Below are 15,875 nucleotides of genomic sequence, written 5' to 3' on the forward strand. Positions count from 1 at the left end.
AAGCACAGTGTGGACCGTTAGCTACTGTGTGCTGATCCCAGCCAGCCTCAGTCCTCGCTGTGCTGCTGCAGACACCCATCATCGCCTCACACTGTAGCATCCACAGGAACCAGTGGTAGCCAGCACCTAACAAGATCTATGATACAATGTATGCATCATGTATCTGTGGCATAGTAAATATCACTGTTGAATAAACTTTCCATGATTAACTGTATTCAAATCAGTCATAACCAGCAACATGTTTACTGTGCCCACCTGCTCCAAAAATGACTCTGCTGCATTTAAATGACAGCGCTTCGCAAATCATAGCCTGCCTTACAGTTATCATTCGAAACAGCAGAACCAATCACAGCGGCCGTCTCAGAACAGTTCTCACTGGTTCTGTTCTGTGGTTCTGGTCCAGCTGCTGGTCTGAGAGAGGCTGTCTGCCCTCAGCCTGAAGGAGGGACAGATGATGTGTGAGGGAGTCCTCCTGCTCTGACTGTATAATGTGATGGGATGTCAGTCCCATGGAAAACCCATTAACCACTGTGTGTGTGTGTGTGTGTGTGTTCAGGTGTAATATCCTTCCAGGTGACTCAGTAGATGAGAAACATTCAGGACACCACGTCGCTGTCGAGCGCTGTAATGTGTCATTTCAGACATAGCCCACTTTTCCAATCACAGCTTGACAACAGCTATCACTCACCCTTTGAGTGTGTGTGTTTGTGTTTGTGTGTATGTGTGTGTATGTGTGGGGTGAGGGGTTTCAGCACGTCTGCTCTATGAAGACATTGAGTACAATTCAATTCAATTTTATTTAAACAGCACCAAATCAGAAGAACAGTCGCCTCACTAGGTTTAAATCTGGGACTCTCCACCATTTGACCCTTAGAACTGAAGAAGCTTCTCGGATGAGAGGTGAAACGTCTTCAAGCAACTTAAAGAAGTCCAGGCGCTTTTCTTTGCAAGCTCCTTTGACTACATTAGCCATAGAAATTCCTGCAGGGCTCTGACGAGTGTTCGTGTTTTAAACTGAAGCTGTTGATCAGTCAATTACGTCGTCCTCAGCAGCACCGTCACACTGATTGACAGCTGTGTTTCTGATCCACAGCTCAGGTGTGTTTTGACTTAAGGCAGAGTATTAGGTGGCCCTCCTGAAACTCATCTCCACACCTGAGTTACAGTGGTCGTTACGCCTCGGGACGCCACTTGCCCGATCATGACCATAAAAACTGCCAGAGGACAACGTGTGCGGAGCCTGAGGCTGATCCAGGTGAGCTGATATTCAGGAAGAGAGCATTTGAAACAATACCCTCTCTAAAAGATAAGAAAGGTGTTTTACAATTCGAGGCTAAACTTACCAGCAAAATAATGAAAGAGTTCTATCAGGACTTATATTCCCTTGAATGTCAAAATACTGTAGACGCAAGGAGATTGTTTCATGATAATCTTAATCTCTTTATACTATCAGAGGAAAGTCGATTAAATTTGTGCTGTCCCATTGGGGCACAGGAAAAAGCTGCAGGCCCTGATGGGTTTGGGCCAGAGTTTTACAAAAAAATGGCTAAACATATGGTGGGTCCTTCATTAAACATGTATGTAGAATCTCTTGAGAGGAGCACACTTCCACCCACCTTAAACCTTGCCCATATATCCCTAAAGAAGGATAAACCTGCAAATCTGTGTACATCTTACAGACCTGTAAGTTTACTCGGTGTAGATTGCAAGATTCTGTCCAAAATTTTATCTAGATGACTGGAGGAGATCCTGCCAGTTCTTATAAAGCCTGACCAAACGGGTTTTGTCAAGAATAGATACTCCCGCTCCAAGGTACGCCGACTCATAACTGGTGTGCAGTTTTCTCAGAACACCAATTATAGGGCTCTTGCAAATTCATTGGATGCCGAGAAAGCATTTGATCGTGTTGAGTGGGAGTATCTATTTTATGTTTTGGACAGATTTCATTTGGGATCTGAATTTGTCAAGTGGGTCAAACTGTTGTATGGGGCCCCAGCTGCAAGGGTATTGGTTAACGGCTCAGATGTTTTACCACTGGGTAGAGGAACGCGTCAGGGATGTCCACTTTCTCCCCTACTGTTTGGACTTGCATTGGAGCCACTGGCAAAGGCTATAAGAACTGACCCTGAGGTCTTGATGCATGCTCAATCATCCAGGTATGTAAATCTCCAAAAGCTGATTCTGTTCATCTGAATGTAGCGTTTTTGTGGGAGAAACGTTTTGTCACTCATCCAAGTGACTTCTTCGGTCTCAGCTGACAGTCATTATGCAAATGTCCTGTTTATAAGATTGGGGAAACCTGCAGTCAGCTGAGACTGAAGTAGTTACTGAAAACGCTACATCCAGATGAACAGAATCAACTTTTGGAAACTGACCCTGAGGTCTGTAGGGTAACCTTGTTGGATACTGAATACAGAATTTCCCTTTACGCAGATGACGTGTTGCTCTTTGTCACTAAGCCAGAAACATCTATTCCTGCACTGACACATATCATGAATCAATCTGGCCTTTTTTCAGGGTATAAAATTAATTATGATAAATCTGAAGCTTTGCCACTGGGTGATGGGGGAGATGGGACACTCCTCCCAATTTTTATTTCAGGTGGTCAACCACAGGTTTTACAAATTTAGGTATTAGGGTGTCCGTAGACACAACAAAGTTGTACAAGTTGATCTTTAAACCAATTGTTGCCTCAATCAAGAATGACCTCAATAGGTGATTTGACCTTCCCCTATCTACAGTGGCTTGCAAAAGTATTCGCCCCCCTTGAATTTTTCCATATTTTGTCACATTACAGCCACAAACATGAATCAATTTTATTGGAATTCCACGTGAAAGACCAACACAAAGTGGTGCACACGTGAGAAGTGGAATGAAAATCATACATGATTCCAAACATTTTTTACAAATAAATAACTGAAAAGTGGGGTGTGCGTAATTATTCAGCCCCCTGAGTCAACACTTTGTAGAACCACCTTTTGCTACAATTACAGCTGCCAGTCTTTTAGTGTCTGTCTCTACCAGCTTTGCACATCTACAGACTGAAATCTTTGCCCATTCTTCTTTGCAAAACAGCTCCAGCTCAGTCAGATTAGATGGACAGCGTTTGTGAACAGCAGTTTTCAGATCACTTTATCTGAAGATAGCTATACATGTATTTATTTCCTCACGCTTGGACTATTGTAACTCGTTGTTTATGTGTCTAAGCAAAGGTTCTCTGGATTGTCTGCAGGTTGTGCAAATTGCTGCAGCTAGGCTGTTGACAAAATCCTCCAAGTATTCACATGTGACACTATTGCTATCTCAGCTACACTGGCTTCCTGTTGAATTTAGAGTACATTTTAAGATCCTGGTTTTGACATTCAGAGCCTTGCATGGACTGGCACCACCCTACATCTCCGATCTGCTACAGCCCTATGTCCCCAGCAGGTCCCCGAGGTCATCTGATCAGGGCTTACTTGCTATAAAACAGACTAAGACGAGAACTAAGGGTGACAGAGCTTTTGCCACTGTGGCCCAGAGACTCTGGAACTCTCTCCCTCATACATTAAGAACTGTGGACTCGGTAGTTGTTTTTAAAAAAAAACAACTCAAAACTCACCTTTTTAAAACTGTTTTTGGTTAATTTTTGCCTGTTTTATATTGTCTGTTTTACCCTTTTATTATTTGTTATCTTATGTGCAGCACTTTGTGATGCTGTCTAGAAAGGTGCTATATAAATAAAATTGTATTTATTTATTTATTATTTATCTTGGATGGGTAGAATAAGTTTAATCAAAATGAATGTTTTACCCATAATATTACAACCTATACAAATGTTGCCTCTCAGGATCATTACCTCCACCATAGCTCCAGGTATTGGCATTAGTATATTTGATGATTGGCATTCTGAAAATATAAGATTTATTTGCAATCTGTTTGAAAGGGGTAGTTTTATGGCCTTTAATCAAATTCAAATTAAATATAATTTACCACAGAAACACTTCTGTGGGTTCCTGAAAGTAAGACATTTTATAAATTCCCTTAAATTTTGAGCCAATCAACCTGCTTTAAATCCTACTGAAAGCTTTCTCTTTAAATTTAATGAGGAAATAATCACAAAAAAGAAATTTATCTCTCTTTGTTATAGGAAATTATTGTATCTGAATTTTGTAACCACTGATAAGGCCAGGGTTCAGTGGGAAACCGACCTTGAAGTTCAGCTTAGTGCAGAAGCATGGTCCAAAACTTTTAGATCTGCCAAGAAAATGTTTTCCTGTAACAGACTCCAGGAAAGCCGTTACAGAATTGTACATAGACTGCAGCGTACGCCAGAGTTTCTAAATAAAATTCATCCTCAGATTTCTCCTCTTTGTGTAAAGTGCAATACGGATGTAGGGACTTACTACCATTGCATATGGCAATGTCCTTTAATTACTAGATTTCGGAAAGATTTTGCTATGGAGCTTCACTCAGTCTTTCACCAGACGATCCCACTGAACCCTGTCCTGTTCACTCTGGGTCCATCTATAGAAGGGCTTCTGTGTCGTCTGTACAAATGCTTTTGTTATGTAAACTTTTACATTTAGCGAGGCGATGTGTACTGTTTCAATGGATTCAGAGACAGTTCCCCACTGTTACACAATGGTACAGAGAAACATTCAAGGTGTTGCCCATGGAGCGCCTTACTGCCATTATAAAGGGCAATTGTGATGCATTCTGTAGGATATGGCGGCCTTTGCTTGATCACCTACCTCGTGACCTTGCTGTGCTATTACATGAAGGGGGAGCACATTTTGCTACATTATTTTTCCTTTCTGTTGGTAAAAGAAAAGAGTATTGTGGTGAACTGTACTCTCTGTGTCGTGGTCTGGGTGGTTTTCCACAGCATCAGCTCCTCCCCACTGGGTGGAGTCTTTGTTGTTCCTCACCTGATGGCAATCGGACCAGCAGTATTTATGACCGGCGCACTCAACTGGTCTTCGCCAGATTATCTGCCAACTTTAGTCAGTTCTCGGCCTCACGTCCGTTCCTTGGTGACTAATCGTGTGTATTAACCGTATCTCTGTTTTTTTTCGTCAGCCTCTGAAAACCACCTACCAAGCTCTCCTGGATACCAGTTTGCTGCCACCGGTAATCCCTCTCCGTTTTGGAGCTGCCATTTTCTCCTGCCTGCCTCCCTGCCTTGCATGCAGCACCCACCTGGACCTCTCCTGCCTCCCCCCTCCACGCAACCCCCACCTGCAAGCTTGTAAGACAGCTCAGTGTACTATTTTTTAGATTCACTCGCAACCCTCTGTGGGATTCCCCTGACTGCTCTGTCCTCTGTTTCAGTGCCCGGGCCCGCCACAGTTTTCCCTGCCCAGTACCTGCACCCAGTTATCCCTGCCATCTAGTTTTCACCACAGTATTTTTCTCTCGCCTCAGACATCTAGTTTATGTTCATTGATTCTAGTCTGCACTTTCTGTTAGCCTCTGAGCATTGTAAAAATAAAGTCTCTTTTCGTTACACCTCACCCCTGGCCTCCGGTTTTGAATCTGCGCTTGAGTCCATCCCATGTCCACGGGCCACTGCGCCTGACACTCTGTGGAGGTTCTAAAACTCTTTCAACAGCAATTCTAATCTGATGAAACATCTTCAGAAACAGCATGCATCTACCAAGTTAGTTGAAAAAGAACCCAAAGGTAACGTTGTGACTCTAGCTCCGCTGAGTTGGGAGTTCGTCTTGTAATCGGAAGGTTGCGGGTTCGAGCCCCGGCTTGGACAGTCTCGGTCGTTGTGTCCTTGGGCAAGACACTTCACCCGTTGCCTACTGGTGGTGGTCAGAGGGCCAGGGCGCCAGTGTCCGGCAGCCTCACCTCTGTCAGTGCGCCCCAGGGTGGCTGTGGCTACAATGTAGCTTGCCATCACCAGTGTGTGAATGTGTGTGTAAATGGGTGGATGACTGGATATGTAAAGCGCTTTGGTGTCCTTAGGGACTAGAAAAGTGCTGTACAAATACTGGCCATTTACCATTTACCATCACAGTCCATCACCCAGCCACAGCTACACAGGCTGATTGCCAGGTATGTTGTGGAAGACATGAAACCCATCTCAACAGTTGAGTCCCATGCTTTCAGACAACTGATTAGTCATATACCTGTGCGAGGGAGAGCTGGGAAGGCACCATCCAGAAAGACATTTTGCAGTTATTTATACCAAGAATATGCCAAGACGGAGTCAGAGCTCCAAAGAAAAATACACTCGACATGGTAGAATATATCTCCACAACAGCAGACATTTGGACAGTGCATAATAAAAGTTTTCTTGGTGTGACCACGCATTGGATAAATGCACAAAACATGAAACGTGAGAAAGCAGCGCTGGCATGCAAGGCGATTTATGGGTCGACATATGTATGACAGTATTGCATCTGAGCTGGACAACATTAACTCATCTCATGGCCTATTGTTACAAAAAAGATTTGTATGTGTAAAAAAGATTTGTGTGTGCGTAAAAAAGATTTGTGTGTGGACTTAGAAAAAAAACCCCCTGCAAGTTACAAGTATGGATTTTGACCCTATTTTTCTTCCTTTCATCTGATTGGTCAATGACATGTCAATCACAAATGTAACAATCCAATCAGAGAACAGATGGGTTTGGCTGTCGAGGGGCGCTTTTTTTGAACTGCAGGTCTTTGAAGGGTGATACAGTTTGAAGCTGGAGGATCGCTATACAAATATCCGATAGCGGCTAGGTCCCCTAACGCACACACAATTTTTTTTTTTTTACGCACACACAAATCTTTTTTACGCACACACAAATCTTTTTTACACATACAAATCTTTTTTACGCACACACAAATCTTTTTTACGCACACACAAATCTTTTTTACACATACAAATCTTTTTTACGCACACACAAATCTTTTTTATGCACACACAAATTCTTTTTACACATACAAATCTTTTTTACGCACACACAAATCTTTTTTACACATACAAATCTTTTTTACGCACACACAAATCTTTTTTACGCACACACAAATTCTTTTTACACATACAAATCTTTTTTACGCACACACAAATCTTTTTTACACATACAAATCTTTTTTACGCACACAAATCTTTTTTACAAGTACAAAATATTTATGACCACATTTTGAGCCCATAGAATTGGATCTTGTGTGTGTGTCTGTCTGTGCATGTGTGTTTCCATATGTGTTCATATATGTGATTGTGTGGCTGTTATTTTTTTTCATTTAACAAGTATATTTGAGGGACCCTTATCATGTTCAGCATTTTTTCAGCTGTCCATTTTGCTTTTCCAATTTTTCTATTTAAGTTATTACTATTGTGCTAAATCATAGCATTTCTGCTGCTTTTTAGTATTTCTCCTAAATCATACTATTTCTGATATTTTATAAGATTTGTGCTAAATATAGTATTTCTGCTAAAACATAGTATTTCTGCCAAATATAGTATTTCTGATTAATTATAGTTTTTCTACCAAATCATAGTACAGTATTTCTGCTTTTTATACAATTATTGCTTAATATAGTATTTCTGCTTAATTATAGTATTTCTGCCATTTTAGAGTATTTGTGCTAAAACATAGTATTTCTACTAAATGTAGTATTTCTGGGTAATCATAGTATTTTGATATATTTCTGGCAGGTCCCCAGGGAGTCAATCCTCTGTGAGGACTGTAATATTCAAATTTACATATCAGGGCCTGCACGGCTTCCCAATCATATCTGAGGGCTGAGACATTCAAATTTGCATATTGAGGACTACATGGCTTCCCAACCAGCCAATCATATCTGAGGGCTGGGACATTAAAATTTGCAAATTGGGGCCTTCATGGCTTCTAAGCCAACCATTCATCTGTGTCATATATCTCTAATAATTCATATTTTTATTTTAAATAGTCAACACTTAAGGATTCCCCCATCCCTTCTGAACAAAACGGTGTAAGAATGACAGTTCTAGCCCCTAAGGTTAAGTAATTCTGGCCGTTTGTTTGAGGGAAATCCTCAATATGACAAATAGACTGCAAAAAACCTGTTTCCCTGTGCGTAAAACCCTGCACTTGGTTCACCAGTTTTGGCGGGGAAAAAGTACACAACCTCTCTGATTGGTGGATTCAAATTGAGCCGCTCACAGCTGTTTGACTGACTTAGAAACACGCTGTTAACAGCCACTGTTCACTTGCTGCTGCTGCTGCTGCTGAGTGTGTGTGGTGTGTGTGTGTGTGTGTGTGTGTGTGTGTGTGTGTGTGTGTGTGTGTGTGAGAGAGAGAGAGAGAGAGAGAGAGAGAGAGAGAGACCCTCTTTAGGGCAGCATCTCATTGATGGATAAAAATATAATATATTCAGAATGGTTGACTGGCATAGACCCTGTGTGTGTCTCTCTCTCTGTACATTTCTGTATCCATATTTGATTTTGTGTTTATCTATTGGTTTTTTTTCCAAATTTACTTTTATTTCTTTTTTTTCACAGGTGAACAATTGGTTTTGAGGGAGCTTAACCATGTTCCGTTTTTTTTCAGCTTGTCATTTTACTTTTCTAGTATTTTCACTTAAGTTATTACTATTCTGCTCAATCATAGTATTTGTTCTAAATCATTGTTATTATGCTATATTGTAGTATTTCTGCTGAATCATAGTATTTATACTATATTATATTTTTTCTTTCTAAATATAGCATTTCTGCTATATAATTGTAATTCTGCTATGTTATAATATTTGTGCTAAACCAGAGTATTTGTGCTGAAACATAGTATTAATTCAAAATTACAATATTCATAGTTCATCACAGTGTCTCTGGAAAATCACAGTATTTCTGCTATGTTGTACAATTCTCCAAATCATAGTGTTTCTGTAATGTTTAAGTATTTTTGGTTAAATATATTCTTTCTGTTATCTTATACTATTTCTCCTAAATTCTTGTATTTTTGAGAAGTTATGTTTCTGGTAAGTTACAATATTTCTGCTAAGTTCTGCTATGCTACTGTATTTCTGCCAAGTATTATGTTTCCTCTAAGATATTGCAGTTCTGCTAAGTTATTACATTTTAGCAAAGTTCCTTTGCTTCTGCAAAGTTTTTATAATTTCTGCAACTTTTCAGCTTTTTCGGATAGTTTTAGCAGACAGCTTCAGCTTTAAAGCATCCACACAGCATTTTCGCAGGAAATGCAAATTTTTCTAGTTAATTTAATGTCGAAACAATGCATTGCAAAACAAGGTTTGCACATGTCCTTGGAAGTGAAGATGCTTTGCTGGCTGCTGTGACACTACCAAAATTTAAGCTTCGTTGGTTACATGACCAAGTGCGGAAGGACCTCGCAAAGGGACGTCTGTTGGTAGAGTGTCGAAAACTTCTCCCTGAGCAAGATCAGCTACAACCAGGTACCCGCACCACCAAGACAACACAGCACCCGGGTTCTAGCTAAGAGGATCTTCTCCTTTGAAGAAAATGAGGACATATATGCCACTGTTGAAGCTGAAGTAGCCGAGTACCTCAAATCAGGAGCAACAGGGTTAGACTCTCTGAAGCATTTCCCGATGATAAAGAAACTCTTTCTTAAATTTAATGCAGCCACTCCTTCAAGTGCCCCAGTTTAAAGGCTTTTCAGGCTGGGAAACCTGATTCTCACTCCAAAGAGGAACAGGTTGTCCGATCATAAGTTTGAGGAGCTTCTCCTCTTGAGGTACAATTGTTGGTTTGATGGAAGTTGAGTAGTGCTGATATGATGATGATGTGTTGCCTTCAGTGGTGCTCTACAAGGTCAAGCATGTTAATATTTCCAAGTGAAACTTAGACCACTGAAGCACTTAAAATGCAATTATATTTTATTTATCGACATGGCCGGTATGGAGGAAATATTATTTTGGTTTGACTGTTTATGAGGCTGAAAATACTTATTATTTATTTGATTTCTCTTCCCTTTCCTGAAAATACTTTTATTACTAAACATGAGGTCTCCAGTTGGCACAGTTCAGCAGTTAAGTTTACAAAGAATGGACAAACCTCACTGTGTTTATGTTAAACCATTTTTGCACTATATGTTTTGCACTTTGATACCTACAGCTCCTAAATGGTCTGAGGCACAGTTTAATGTTGGCACTGCTAAAAACATACTTTCTCCCCATTTAAATGGCAAAAATAAATACATCTTTCAAAAGTTTCAACACACTGTATGTCGTGTTTTGTGATCCACTGCTTCTTCCTAGTGATACTACGTACAATGATTAGATTTATAGCACTGCTGTATCAACCCCAAAATGATGTGTTTGCATTTGCAGAGGGTTGAAACAATAGAAAAAGATTAAACAGACTGATAAAAAAGTGACACATAAACAAACATTGTTAGTTTCTAATATAGTTTCATTTATTTCATCATTGACTTGCACTCACACTGCCATTTTAACCATTTTAGGTTCAGGTCATTAGGTGGCACAGTGCACTTGTGGCAGTATACTGCTAACATGAAAGCAAGCTAGAAGACTGGCATCCTTGCTGGGAATCCCGTTAGGGAAGCAACACATTAATAAGAGAATTCTGGGTGAAACCAAAGTTACTTTCCCTAGTAACTAGTTACTTTGAAAGTAACGAGTAACTTAAAGTAACTGAGTTACTTACTGGTGGTGGTCAGAGGGCCCGGTGGCGCCTGTGTCCGGCAGCCTCGCCTCTGTCAGTGCGCCCCAGGGCAGCTGTGGCTACAATGTAGCTTGCTATCGCCAGTGTGTGAATGTGTGTGTAAATGGGTGGATGACTGAATGTAGTGTAAAGCGCTTTGGGGTCCTATGGACTAGAAAAGCGCTATACAAATGCAGGCCATTTACCATTTTACTTTTGATAGCAGTAACTAGTAATGTAACTAAGTTACAAATTTAAAGTAACTTACCCAACACTGCTCATGTATCTGTTTTTTTCTTCTTCTCTTCTTCTTATTTGTATTTGGCTGTGCTGATTTGTTGCTGTTTGTATTCCAAAATAAAAAATCAATAAATCTTTTTTTTTTTAAAAGAAAGAGTAGAATAGAATAGATCTTTGTTGTCACTGTTACCAGAACAATAAAATACAGTTTGACATCTCTCTGTTAGCAGCATGTAGATTTTTACATTAAAATTCCTTTAGGATAAGAGAAGAAAAAAATAAACTTAAACTCTAAGAGGTACCTACACAGGGAATGTATGTAGCAACATAAGTATCTAGACAGTTATGTAGATAGATGGACGATATATAATAACAAGACTGGTTTCTGAGTTTTACAGCTGGGGTGGACGAGGCTAAGCATTAAGTTTTCCAATGAATTAAAAGTCTGTCTGGGTCTTTGGTTGATTAATAGGCTGGTGTGAAAAATTGCTGCCACACCTCCCCCTCGACCTGTGCTTCGAGATTTCTGGTAGTTAGAATGACTCGGGGGTGTTGACTCATTTAAACTAACATAATCATCCTGCTGCAACCAGGGTTCTGTAAGGCAGAGTAAATCGATTTGTTGATCACTATTAACTTGTTGTTCCTACAGTATTTAAAAGTAGAATGGGAGGGAGAGCCTTCAGTTTTCAGGCCCCTCTTCTGTGGAACCAGCTTCCAGTTTGGATTCAGGAGACAGACACTATCTCTACTTTCAAGATTAGGCTTCAAACTTTCCTTTTTGCTAAAGCATATAGTTAGGGCTGGACCAGGTGACCCTGAATCCTCCCTTAGTTATGCTGCAATAGATGTAGGCTGCCGGGGGATTCCCATGATGCATTGAGTTTTTCCTTTCCAGTCACCTTTCTCACTCACTATGTATTAACAGACCTCTCTGCATTGAATCATATCTGTTATTAATCTCTGTCTCTCTTCCACAGCATGTCTTTTATCCTGTCTTCCTTCTCTCACCCCAACCGGTCGCAGCAGATGGCCCCGCCCCTCCCTGAGCCTGGTTCTGCCAGATGTTTCTTCCTGTTAAAAGGGAGTTTTTCCTTCCCACTGTCGCCAAAGTGCTTGTTCACAGGGGGTCATATGATTGTTGGGTTTTTCTCTGTATCTATGAAGCGCCTTGAGGCAACTTTTGTTGTGATTTGGTGCTATATAAATAAAATTGAATTGAATTGAAATTGAAGTCATGTACTAACAGAGACTTGGAGGAGAGAGAGACCTAATATTTAATAATCTTCATGTCTGATCTATGAAACCAGTTCAGCTGCAGTTTACTGAACTGGTTTCTTTTATTTTCTGTTTTCATTTCGTCTCTTCAAGGTCAGACGAACTCGACTATCAGCTCCCTCCTGTTTCATCACACACACAAACACACACACACACACACACACACACACACACACACACACACACACACACACACACACACACACACACACACACACAGACAGTATCCCCCCTTGGAGGCAGAGAGCTGCTGTTTTCAGTTTAAAGGCTATCAAAACACTGCTTTGAAGACAGAATTTATCTGTGTGTCTCCTTGTGTGTGGCGTGTGTGTAGTTTGTATGTATGTGTTGTTGCATGTGTGTCACAGCGGGCCATGGAGAAGCTGTTTTTATGTGAAAGTGAAGCTGTTTTCTGCTTCAGGGCTTCAGCCAGTCACGCTGCGTGGGAGGTGTTTGTGTGTGCTTCAGTGTGTGGATACAAGGCGAACAGCTGTTAGTATTTGAGGACTGCTGGTAGCACACACACACACACACACACACACACACACACACACACACACACACACACACACACACACACACAGTTGGTGTGTGTGTGTTGAAAGTTTCCACTTTCAGGCTGGTAAATATTTAAATGTAATTTTCTGTGAGTTGTGAATCTGTGTTTGTGTGTGTGTGTGTGTGTGTGTGTGTGTGCGTGCGTGTACCTGTTCAGTCCACACACGCACACACACACTCACACAGACTCACAGACACACAATCATGGCTTTGCCCTCCCTGAGGTTTATCTCCAGATGATGTAAACTCTTCCTTGTTTCTGTGTTGTGTTGATATTCTTGGACTCGAGCAGTGCAGCTTAGCATGACTCACAGTGAGAATAATCCTTCTGTGTGTGACTCTGGGACTCTCAAAAGACCCTCGGCCTCACACACACAAGCTGTGTCCCAATTCATAGACCACAGGCTTCGGAGGACCCGGCCTTCATGGTCTAGGTGGGCCGGATAGGCTGGAAGTAAACGGCTGTGAAATGGGACGGTCTAGACTTCAGATTTGCGTCACCGCTGCCTCGGTGGAGTTTAACCCTTTAAAGCCAGTTGGAGCGGGCACGCTCCGTTTTACATAACTATTTTTAAATCCCGGTAGCACTGCAACCATGTAAGCTAGCGCAATAATTTGTTTGCATATGAAACCGGAGAAGTTGTACTTACATCTTATGCCATCAGCTTGTCCTCGGTCACGGTTTCCTTCCATATATAGCTTTGCAAAAACTGCATAAAAAGCGCTTGCAGCAACAAAAACACAATATTCCAGAAACACCTTTTGCCGATTCGATCAGCTGTTTGTAACACTTCCTACGTCCATCAGCGTGAACTATCGCATGTCCGCCATGACCTGCCCGAAACCGGAAGTGACGTCATTTTGCGGAAATGTAGTTTTTTTTTACCATCAGGGCCTTATGAGCCTATACTGGTGTTTTTCAAAGTTATGTTTGACTTTATGACTTTCTGTGTCGTTTCTGGGATGCTTAGGACTCATATTGCACTGCTGGAAACAGTTTCTTTTGATGCATATGCTGCTTTTTGCAGATTTTCATTATAATATTCATTTTCGTTTTTCCTGCAGTATATAAAAATTGGTGTATTTCAAAAATAAAACTATGAAGACATTTAAAATAAATTTCCTGTGGTGGGAAACTATTTTGTGCAACTTTTTTGTATTTACAGTTTTGAGGGATAAGCCTCTTAAATTTCTCTAACTAGAAATATATGTTAAAAAAAACAAAAAACGATTTTAAATTTTTACTTTATTTCACTTTTTTGCAATTTATGTAATTACTATGCACTTAACGCATACATATTATTAAAAGTTGGGTTATAATGGTTGTATTAATGTATATCAACTTGAAATGCTCCCAAAAATGGCACTACAACATGTAAAAATATAATATAAGCTTTGGCGGACTTGGTTCTATGGTAGGTCTTAAAGGGTTAATAAACTCGGCCGTCTGCTCCTTGCTATCTAAAATATAACAGGATACTGGCGTAAACTCTCGACTATCTCACACTTCTGTTTAATCAGTTTGACGTTTATTCAGCTGTGTGATAACTATAACTTTAATCTCAGCCAAACCGATTTATCAAGGAACAAAGAAAACACTGAAAAAAGCCAAAAATTTAAATTTTTAAGTTATCTGAGTGACTTATATATCACATATTCGTAGCGAAAGGCCGCGGGGGGTTTGAAAACGATGTGCTGGGAGTTCGCTGTTCTTGACGGTTTTAGTGAGCCTCGAGCTGGTGGGTAACAGACGTCTCCGAAAACGTCGGAGCACTTGCAAATATGCAATGTCTTGATAAACCAAGCAGATATTTGAAGTTTACACAGCTACATTCTTGCCTGAAAATATGTTAAATGTTTATTTTGTGACCCAGAAAGAATAATAAGAGTAATTTTAAAACTTAGTAGCGGCCATCATTGTTGGAAATTGGAATTGGCTGGGCCGTGCTATGAATTCTGGGATATGGCCACGAAGGATATATCCGACCCATCCTTCAAATCTGGGGAAAAGGGGGACGCATTTGTCGGCCGGACTCGGACGAGTCTACGAATTGGGACAGCCTTCGTTGCGTCGCTGTGATGTTATCGGCCTTCAAATACGGCCTCAGGAGGATGCAGCCTAAGAATTGGGACATACCTACAGAGCCTCTGCAGCCGTTGTCTGACCGCCTTGCTTCTACAGAACCTGCAGCGCGTTATTATAATAATAATAATGGATTGCATTTATATAGCGCTTTTCTAGGCACCCAAAGCGCTTTACAATTCCACTATTCATTCACTCTCACATTCACACACTGTTGGAGGTAGCTACAGGTGTAGTCACAGCTGACTGACAGAAGCGAGGCTGCCGTATCGCGCCACCGGCCCCTCTGGCCAACACCAGTAGGCGGTAGGTGAAGTGTCTTGCCCAAGGACACAATGACCAGGACAGAAAGAGCAGGGGGATCGAACCGGCAACCTTCCGGTTACAGATTAGCAGGACCCTGAGGTTCCATGAATGCTTAACACGAGAATAGGAAGTGCTGTTACCTTCAGCTGAGACCTGAGCTGACGGACCTGCAGCTGGGTGGCAGCAGTAGATCCAAGCAGGGTTCGGTCATCAACTGCTGCATTGTTAGCTCGGTGCCCTCTGCTGGATTGACTATGAAACACAATTCTACAGTTTTTGGGCTGATCTGAGATTTTTAAAGATGGGAATAGAGATTGAAAATGTGACGTCACTCAGGGGTAAAACCGCAAAGAATTCTGGGAACTCGTGGCAAGAGGTACTAGCGCACGCAGGCTTTCAATTGAAATCAGTTATACAGCGATAAAAAGAAACACAAAAATGGCAAGAAGCCGTTGTATTATTAACTGCAATAGCCGGTCGCATGACAGCCACGGAAAGCCGACGGGTAAAGAGATCGGTTGTTATCGGATTACGTCGTTGAAGAGAAATTGTTCGAGCCATGTTTCCGAAGTAACAAAGAGGCGACTGGATTGCAGCCATTCAAAGAGCAAATATAACGTCCCAGAACACTCCAGCTCACAGGTTAGTCTGCTCCAAGCATTTACACAAAGGTCAGTCTGCTGTTGTAGTTAATGCGTCATTTTTCTTAACATAATTAGTGATATAGGTTACAAGCAAGTCTGGCGCTGAACAGAAATTGTCGCGCTATGCTCCTTTATTTATTGTGCATAAATAGTGAATTGTCCTGACG

The 15,875-nt window shown here is 41.1% G+C and overlaps 1 protein-coding gene and 1 long non-coding RNA gene across 10 annotated transcripts in view; one reads left to right on the forward strand and one right to left on the reverse strand.

Annotated features, from left to right (window-relative positions):
• LOC113029555 (receptor-type tyrosine-protein phosphatase mu-like) overlaps nucleotides 1–15,875 on the reverse strand; it is a 224,660-nt gene that overhangs the window by 84,890 nt on the left and 123,895 nt on the right. The window lies entirely within an intron of this gene.
• Nucleotides 3,961–5,495, forward strand: LOC145431213 (uncharacterized). The gene is made up of 2 exons (XR_013911593.1): nucleotides 3,961–5,230; nucleotides 5,314–5,495. It is a non-coding gene; the product is annotated as an uncharacterized LOC145431213 (long non-coding RNA).

This window comes from Astatotilapia calliptera, chromosome 9, assembly GCF_964374335.1.
Source record: "Astatotilapia calliptera chromosome 9, fAstCal68.1, whole genome shotgun sequence".
Classification (NCBI taxonomy): domain Eukaryota; kingdom Metazoa; phylum Chordata; class Actinopteri; order Cichliformes; family Cichlidae; genus Astatotilapia; species Astatotilapia calliptera.